This window comes from Podarcis gaigeae (genome assembly GCF_964106915.1).
Source record: "Podarcis gaigeae genome assembly, chromosome: 16".
Taxonomy (NCBI): Eukaryota; Metazoa; Chordata; class Lepidosauria; order Squamata; family Lacertidae; genus Podarcis; species Podarcis gaigeae.
The window spans coordinates 11,315,362-11,325,083 of record NC_139693.1 but is presented as its reverse complement, the minus strand read 5'-3'; the positions used below and the strand labels follow the sequence as shown (position 1 = coordinate 11,325,083).

The 9,722-nt window shown below is 46.6% G+C and overlaps 1 pseudogene across 1 annotated transcript; it reads left to right on the top strand.

Moving 5' to 3' along the window:
• The first annotated feature begins 5,439 nt into the window (after positions 1-5,439).
• Positions 5,440-6,009, top strand: LOC310833418 (mediator of RNA polymerase II transcription subunit 22 pseudogene; annotated as a pseudogene). The gene has a single exon. The product of its transcript is annotated as a mediator of RNA polymerase II transcription subunit 22 pseudogene (transcript).
• Positions 6,010-9,722: the final 3,713 nt, after the last annotated feature.

Genomic DNA, 9,722 nt, shown 5'->3' with positions numbered 1-9,722 from the left:
GGTCCCTTTACCTTTAATCTGACGGCCACCACTATATTTTTTGGGAGCCAATTTCATAGTTCAACTATGCACAATGTAAAAAAGTTGTTCCTTTTGTCTCTCCTGAATCTTTCAACATTCAGCTCCATTGGTTCTGGCCCAGAGTTCTGGTTTTATGAGAGATGAGTCCCAGTATTAAAGGCAGCAGCTAGCAAGCAGGCTTGAGCCTTGCTCCTCGCCACCCTTAAGTGCTCGTCCAATTAGCTCAAACTAGTTAGTTAACACAATTATGGGCACTGACTTGATTACATTGAAACCCCCAGGAGTGTCCGATTAGCACATCTAAATGCATTTGCTAGGTAGCTTCAATTAGGAGGCAATTAGCAGAAAACAAGCTCCAAGAGAATCAGTTCCAACTAAGGTTGCCAACTGCCTGGGGTGACCGCCTCACTTTGCCTAATGGTAGGGCTGGACCTGTGACTGGCAGTAGCTCTCTAGTGCCCCAGGCCAAGAAAGATCTATCCCATGCAATTGGGGGTAGGTGGGTTAGGGTCCGGAACTATTTTCAGACTAAGGGCCACATTCCCTTCCAGGGGTTGCATGCCAGCAGGGGCAGATCCAAAGGCAAAAGTGCTGGCTTTCATGTCTCGGAAGACAATGGAGTGTGCCTTTAGGTTGCAAAAGTCAAGATGTTATAGGAAAAAATTGGGTTTGCTTTTACAGCCCAGCTCTCCATCAAGGGACTCAGTGTCCCCTAAGTCCATTATCAGTCAGACAAGAATGGATAGAGACAGGATTTCGTGAAAGCAAGGCAGATCTTTATTTTTCTGTTGCAAAAGAGTTCACCACCCCTTGCAAGGAGGTGAGGACCCAGAACAAAGGTGTGCATAACTTTTAAAACTTCAGAAATTGCCCAATCCCTTAGCCAAAGACCACCCTAAAGCATCATGCATATATCACAGAAAGAGACATTTAAGAGAGTGGCTTATCTCCTGTCTGTCAAGATACTTGATAATGGTCACAGATTGCATTACTGGGCAGTCTGGGCCATTCTTTTGAAATGCTAATACCTTAGTTCTTGAATCCAGGTCATAGGACTACCCTATTCACACACAAAATATGCCCTTAAAACAGGATTTGTAAGTGAAAAGAACCATTTGGAGAGATTTTTCCAAGATACTTCCTTCTGCAAAAGAAATATTTGGGGTCATTAAGAGTCAGGATGGTTTCATGATTGCTCTCCTGTACTATTTCAAGCATGTGGTTTTTGTGTGCACTTCTGAACATTCATTTTATTTATGGCCCCTTGGAATTATTATAACATATTCCAGTTATTCAAGGTGTGGTGGAGAGCTGGTGAGGGGTGCAATTTAGCAAGAGGGGGTGTGGTCTGGCGAGAGCTATAGTCTTCCAACAAAGCAACTTTTATCTCTCCACTTAAAAAGGCAGAGTGGTAAAGGGCTATATCAGATGTTGGCTGAAGCCCATCATTGGGGCAGCTGTCCCTCCATCTCCCAGCAAATACTGCACTCAGTGTTGCCTGGTAAACATAATCTTGACACAAGGGCTAGAAAATAGCAGTTAAACTTGTGTGATTGACCCGCAGCAGATTGTCAAACATTGTACTGTATAGGAAAGGGGCAACAGGCTGAAACAAGACCCAGGAAGAACTGACAGGTGAAAGAAGAGGACTTAAGGGAGGGCTGTCAGAATATTTTGATCATTGACACAAAAACGTAAAGATTTACTACAGGGGACTGGAAACAGTCGGTGCTGTTCTACACTCTCCTAGCTGCAATGCAAGCTCTCCGCTTAAGAAATGGAAACCCGGGTTGAGTCACTCCTACATCATCACCAACTAGGGGCCTGTCCAATTAGCTCAGGCTAGTTAATGCAATTACGGACACCAACTTGATTACATTGCAACCCCCAAGAGTGTCCTATTAGCACATCTAAATGCGCTTGCTAGCTGGCTTAAGTCGGAAGGCAGTCACGGAAAACAAGCTCAGCAAGACGGGGAGATCCTCTCGCTCCGGGGAGCTGGAACGATTCCAACCAGAGACACCAACTTTTCTTCTAACAAGCCATGGAGCTATGCATGGGAAGCTGCCTTATAGCAAGCCAGAGGATTGGTCCTCTCAGCTCGGTATTAGACTTGAATGGCAGCAGTTCTCCAGCATTGCAGACTGAGATCTTTTCCCAGGCCTACATGGAGATGCCGGAGATTGAGCCTGGAACTTTCTGCATGCAGGGCAGATGCTCTTCTGCTGAGTTAGGGTCCTTCTCCTAAAATAAAATAAGATTCCAGTCTTCACGGTTCCAGATGAACGGCTGATACAAATAAGAATATAGTGTTGCAGGAAAAAAACCCCAATAATTCAGTTTGTACAAACACAACACACACACTCACACACAACATTTCTGTTATAAATTCATAGTAAATCGACCGTACATCGGATTTGCACCGGTCCACTTTTATTTTGCTCCATGAAGAAAGGACTATCAAAGGGGGATGGTTTGATACAGGACGGCCATAATCCCTTAAGCGTACCAACACGTACTCAGGAGCCCTACCCAGTTGGCATGCCAACCTTGATGGTCCCAGACAGAAGACCATCAGGGTCACAAAGGACTTGTGTATGGGAGTGGATTCAACACGGACTGAAACAAAGGACAATGATCAGATCTTCCCTCTGGGGGCAGGAAACTGCCAACTCCAGTTTGTCTCCTGGAAGTGACTCACGGGGAAGGGGAAAGGAGGAACCAGCCGGGTGACAAGACACTCAGGTTACCTCCACAGCTCCTCCCTCAACCCCTCCTTTTTGTGATGTAGTCTTAGGGGTGTAGTTTGGGGGATTAGCAACTAATAAAAGTTGGGGAGTTCTTTTGTTCTGGGCTTCCATTTTGCTTGATCTTGTTGTGGGTGGGAGTCCTGTCACGACAGTTTCCAATAAAGGCCAAGCCTACAGGCTGCTGTTTTGCTCCAAATTGTCCTGGTCTTTGTTTTTTGCCCAAGGGAGCCCTCGGATTCCTCCGTTAACAGTAGGAAGCTGGCCCATGTACCCTTGTGAGGAACGCTTGAAGGAGCTGGCTATGGTTAGCCTGGAAAAGAGGAGACTGAGAGGAGATATGATAGCCATTTACAAATATCTTAAAGGCTGTCACATGGAAGTTGGAGCAAACTTGTTTTCTCCTGCTCTGGAGGGTAGGAACTCAAGCCAATGGCTTCAAGTTACAAGAGAGGAGACTTTGACTAAACATCAGGAAGAACTTTCAGACAGCAAGAGCTGTTCAGCAGTGGAACAGACTTCCATGAGAGATGGTGGACTCTCCTTCCTTGGAGGTTTCCAAGCAGAGGTTGGGTGGCCATCTGCCATGGATGCTTTAGCTGAGATTCCTGCATTGAAGTGGGTTGGACTAGATGACCCTTGGGGTCCCTTCCAACTCTACGATTCTATGCTTCTAGCTCAGTACTGTCTACACTGACTGGCAGTGGCTTCTCTACGGCTTCAGCCAGGCGACATTCCCAGATCTACCTGGAGATGGTGGGGATTGAAACTGGGACATCCTGCATGCAAAAAAAGGGGGAGACTGGAAGGTTGTTTGTTGCACACCAGCGAAAAATCCACTTTAATTAACTAACTGGTCTGTATGTGATTGATCTGCAGAATAGCAACAATCTGAAACATCCTTCATTCAGTGTATCTGAAGAAGTGTGCATGCACATGAAAGCTTATACCCAGAACAAACCAACTAAGTCTCTAAGGTGCTACTGGACAATTTTCTTATTTTATTTATCCTTCATTTTGACTCACTTAAGATCAGGGCATAACATCTACAAAGGCTGATAGGTATTTTTTTTTTTTTTTCTCTCTCTCCTAGCTGGAAATGTAAAGTGGTCAAAAGAGCCTGTCTGGCACTCTCCATTTGTTTTTTTTTACTTTTCATTTCAAAGGAACCAGGAGATAAGAGGCACTGCACTCTTACTATCTCAGCAGCCTGTCAGGAGAAAGCAGGGAGATAAAAGGTATTCAATCATGTTCTCCTGACCTTAGTCTGCTACTAATTGGTGATGCTTTAGGCAACACCTGGTCTTAGCGGAACCCCAAAATTTAGATTATAATGTCTATAACTTTACTTGTGGTACTTCAGCCCTGCGATGTCTGGGGGCCACTCCTGCTTGCTCTCCTGCAAGGGGGTTTAGACTTCTGCCCTAAAGTCCGCTCCTGATGATGTCATTACTTCTTATGTGCCAGAATCCAACTTGACTGGAAAGAAGTACAGATTATCAAAATTCCGACACACCCCACCAGGTATGTAAACCAGTAAACCCTATCCCAAAACCCAGACAGGATTTCCTTGGGGTTCTGGCAGTACCAACACCCAAGGGGGGAAAAAGTAGTAAACCGCTCCCACTCTGTCCACCCAGCCTGAGCCAGGAGATCTCAGTCTGCACTCTGGATGTGCCCAGAATCCCAAGTATGAAGAGCTAAAGGACCAGTCTCTGCTTCTGGGGTCTCAGACACTAAAAATGAATTATTATTTTTTGAGCAACATAAGACTGGATAGCTTAGCTGGCTAGACTATGGCGCTGATAAATGCCAAGGTTGCAGGTTCAATCCTTGTATGGGACAGCTGCATATTCCTGCATTGCAGGGCTTGGGCTAGATGATCCTCAGGGTCCCTTTCAATTCTACAATTCTAACACCTGTATGGTGTACCCAATCCTTTTCACGCCTGTTTACTGGACAGCTTTCTTTTTTCCTTCTTCCTTTCCCCCGCCCCATGGTTTGGACGTAGCCAATGAAGGAGGACTTATTCACAAGAGTAAAGGGAAAAATGGCCGCCTGTCTTCAAGAGGATTACATGTATTGAGTAAGCGAAAGTTATAAGAATTCTAAGGTCCCAAATATAAAATAAACATTCATAAATGTACAAGGCAAACACATAAGTATATAAACCATGTGTCTGTAATAGTACAGGAGAGCAATCCTGAAGTCATTTTGATTCTGCCAGCGACCTCAAATGTTCCTCTGCAGTGAGGAAGGAAATGGGAAAACCTCCTTATTGTCTCTTTACTCAGATCCTATCTTGAGGGTGTATTTGTGTATGAATAGGGTGAGCCTGTGACATGGATTCAGGAACTAAGCATTTAGCATCTCAAAAGGCATGGCCGGCATGCCCAGGTGGAGCAATCAGTGACGACTGTCAGCTATCTTGATAAACAGGATTTATGTTGTAGACTGCCTGCTTGTGATGTATTTCTGTTGGGGACCGCCTCCTCCTGTGATGTATGTATGATGTTTGGGGGGGGGGGTCTTGAGCTACAGGATGGGCAATTTCAAAAGTCTATATAAGGGCTTGCACACCATTGTTCAGGGAACCTACTCAAGGACTCTATACAGGCTCTTGGATACCCCATAAGCGAAAAGGAGCAGTTTTTTTCTATAACACTTAAGATTGTCTCCTTGCTACCACAATGTCGCAGCAGCGTGTGCTCCCCCAGAGCAAGGAAACCTTCCTTCAGTCTTACAACAAGAGGCTGAAAGATGACATCAAGTCGGTCATGGATAACTTCAGGAGATAATCAAAACTGCAAAGATTGAGGAAGAAACCCAAGTTTCTCTGGCAACCCAAGGCGAGCAGGACAACTATGAGATGCATGTCAGAGCTGCAAATATTGTTCGGGCTGGTGAGTCTCTTATGAAGCTTGTCTCTGACCTAAAACAGTTCCTGATCCTCAATGACTTCCCTTCCATCAATGAAGCCATCAACAATGGGAACCAGCAGTTGCGCAGCCTTCAGGAGGAATGTGACAAGAAACTTATTGCCCTGCGTGATCAGATCTCCATAGACCTCTATGTGCTGGAAGAAGAATATTACTCTTCCGGCTACAGTCTGTGTGACAGCAACAACCTCCTGCTGTGTGAAGCATATAGGAGACAGGAGCCAACCACGTCCTCTCCAGGCCTAGCCATGCCTCTGGAGGCTGCCATGCATGGAGCAGACCTGATGGAGCATGCCTGAAAAGGGAGCTCCTGCAATTCTCCACAGTTTTGTGGCATTTTGACAGTTGAACGGTCTGGTGGTGCCAGTTCGCCTGAATACTCGATTGCAACATGCTTGTGGCCATGTTAAAAGTAGGATTTTGTGGGGGGTGTTAACTGTAAAAATGTATATTCCTCTAATTGTTAACAAATTGTTTGAATAAAGTCATTTTTTATACATACAAAAAAACCCAAAACAAATTTCCAACACAGCTGCAAACTGAGGAAGACCCCAGCTTTAAAAGGCTGGATCACGTTTAGCGTTTGGGGCTTCCTCCGCTCGCTGATCACCTTGCCAACTCAGATCCCACCCTGCTCCGCCTTGCTAAGCTGCCCAGGCGAGGCCCCCTTCACCTCCACCCACATCCGGCCTTCGCCCTTATTTCTTGTTCCGGAGAGTCCTTGCTACCAATCGCTGGGGTTTTTTTAGTGCAGGGGGATTTTGGAGAGGTCGCTTGCGCCGACTCTGCGCTCTCAGCTTGGCTAGAAGAGCCATGCAAGGTAAGCTGGTTTCCCCCACCCCCTGCTGACACCCCAATGCAATATCTATGAGCTTTTTGGGGGGATGTGTGTCTTTCTTCCCCGAATTGTGCGCCATGGGACGCAGCTGAGCACATGGTGCGCCGTGTGGATTAGGAAAGTGGATATGTACCGAGTCAGACTGTTGCTCCATCTGGTCCAGTATTGTCCACACTGACTGGCAGCAGCAGCAGCAGCGTCCCCCGGGGTTTCAGGCGGGGGTCTTCTCCCTGCCCTACCCGGAGATGCCGGCGATTTTTGCATGCCAAGCAAGCGATCTAGAGCTCTGGGTGCTCGGTTTGGAGACGGGAAGTTTGAAAAAGCGCGCCAGGCTTGTAGAGGGCGGAGGCAGGCAGGGGCATCGGATGAAGAGGATTTTGGATTTACCGAGCCTGCAAGTCGCGCTTTTGCGGCTGGATCCAGGCCCTGTTTACTCCCGCCTATCGATCCCGGCGGGATTTATCACTCCTCCGGAATAGGGCGCCATCGATCGGGTTGGGATATTTGTAAGACGTGTCAGAGCCCGTGATCGATTTCGCTCCTGGAGAAATTGCTGTCTAGAGTTGCACTGCAGCCTCCTGGGGATTTGGGGCTGTCTAGGGTTGTGGCCGCCGCCTTTGGAAGAGCTGTACAGGGTGGCGATATTTATTACTTTTTTTAGCGAGGCCTGTATGCCGTTTAATAAAAACAAACTGTAAGCGGGTTAGCATAGATGATATAAAATAGCCATTAAAAAGCATTAAAAAGAGATTTTTGAGAACAGTATATCATAATTATCGAATTATAGATCAAATAAACAGATTTTAGAAACAAATGTGCACAATGCAAGCACTGTAAGCTATAAAGGCATTGGGGTTATTATGATCCGCACCAGATCGAGGGCTACTTTCCTTTAAGCTTGTCTGGAAGTTACTGTGCAGTAACTGCCTATTTCCATTGGAGGATAAACTCTGTATTTGCTCAGATACACTCATTTCCTATGCTGCAGGGCTGACGATCGCTGGTACCCAAAATAGTTCCCAGGATTTAGCCTCCGTTAGTTCAGATGAAACCCGCTGGCTGACCGGCACAGGGGCATTTTCCCAAGTACAGTAGCTGGGAAGCTAATTGATTCACCGCCACCCAGGACGGAAATTCCATAAGAAGTAGGAACGTCCGTCGTTGTTTTTAAAGTCATGTAGTTTAATCAGAGTATTTTTAATCAAAAAACAATTGTTTACAAGCCAGCACATTGACGCTACAAGACAAGACCTGTGGGGGTGCCCTTGCAGAGGCAGAGATTATTTGGTTTGCTTGAGAGAATGCAGCAGGGAGGAGGGAGGGGCGGGTTGTCTTCCAAGTTGTGATAATAATATTAGTAATATTAGCCAAGGTGATTGCAAATGATTAGTGGCCAGTTACTGGGACGCGGGTTAAACCACAGAGCCTAGGACTTGCTGATCAGAAGGTCAGCAGTTCGAATCCCCGTGATGGGGTGAGCTCCTGTTGCTCAGTCCCTGCTCTTGCCAACCTAGCAGTTCGAAAGCACGTCAAAGTGCAAGTAGATAAATAGGTACCGCTCCAGCAGGAAGGTAAACGGCGTTTCCGTGCACTGCTCTGGTTCGCCAGAAGTGGCTTAGTCCTGCTGGCCACGTGACCCGGAAGCTGTATGCCGGCTCCCTCGGCCAATAAAGCGAGATGAGCGCCGCAACCCCAGAGTCGGCCACGACTGGACCTAATGGTCAGGGGTCCCTTTACCTTTTTACTGGTTAGTCAATGGCTACTTTGAGTAGAACCAATACTGAACACCCTTTATAGTTTTTGTTAACCCACACTAACTGTTTTTGTGAGGTGGGGTCACCCATATGCTTCTGTATTATTCCTTGGCTCTGGGCCTCCGGTGGGAGATTCTCCTCGCTTTGAAGTATCAAGATGGCTGGCATTCTGCTGAATGTGCCAGGCGGGCCTTGACAATATTTTGATGTTTTCTCCTTCCCGAGTAAAAATACCCATCTGCGTGAGCAGATTGGCAAAGGGGGTTTGGGGCTTCGCAGAGCATGTGTTCTGGAGCAGGGCTGTGTCCCAGAGGGGGCCGCAGAAGAGATGGCTTGCCTTAATTTTCTCTGTCACATGAAGTGTTTCTTCAGAAGAGCTGCGGATCTGCACGCAACCAACCAGCCGGCTACTTGTGTCATTCCTGAACTGTGGAGGGTATTGTTGCGACAACCAAATTTCAGCCTTTCCTTTGGAATAACATCACAGCCAAAGTTGTCCATATCAGTTGCTCTGTTGTTGCATATTTAAATTAGCACGCTTGTGGAGAGGGGGACTGTATTTTGGGGTGGGGGCCAAAGAAACAGAATACAGTTGTACCTCGGGTTACATACACTTCAGGTTACATATGCTTCAGGTTACAGACTCTGCTAACCCAGAAATATTACCTCTGGTTAAGAACTTTGCTTCAGGATGAGAACAGAAATTGTGCTTTGGTGGCATGGCGGCAGCAGGAGGCCCCATTAGCTAAAGTGGTGCTTCAGGTTAAGAACAGTTTCAGGATAAGAACGGACCTCCGGGATGAATTAAGTACATAACCCGAGGTACTACTGTAAAATACAGTGAAAAATGCATTTTCATTGGAGCCTGGTCCAAATCTGTGTGCATTGCTGTTTCAGTAGCATTTCTGCCAATGATGAGCACTGCAAGCTCACATGATTAGGAAGCTGCCTTGTGTGGAGTTGGGACTGTTGGCCCATCATGCACAGGTTGTCAACTCTGGCTGGCAGCAGCTTCCCAAGGTTGCAGGCAAGCATACGGTAATTCCTGGTCCTAGGAATTATTGCATGCAGAAGGTCCCAGGTTCAAAGCGGATGCTTTGCCACTGAGTTAGCAGCCTTTGAAACAGAAAGCTTTTTTATACTGAATCAGACCTGGCACAGTGTTACTACACTGGCTGGCAGCAGCTGCCACAGGTTTCACATCGGATATTCTCAGCCCTACCTGGAGGGAGACGCTGGGGATTGAATCTGGGACCTTCTGCTTGCCTGTGCTCTGCCACTGAGTTACGCCTAGTTCCCGATTATAGCACAGTGCACCATGTATTTTTATACATCAGCAGTGTAGAATTTTTTTGGTTCCATGTGTCAGGACTTCAAAGCTCACAGTAGGCAGCAAGATGCTGATAATGGGAAGAGATTTTTT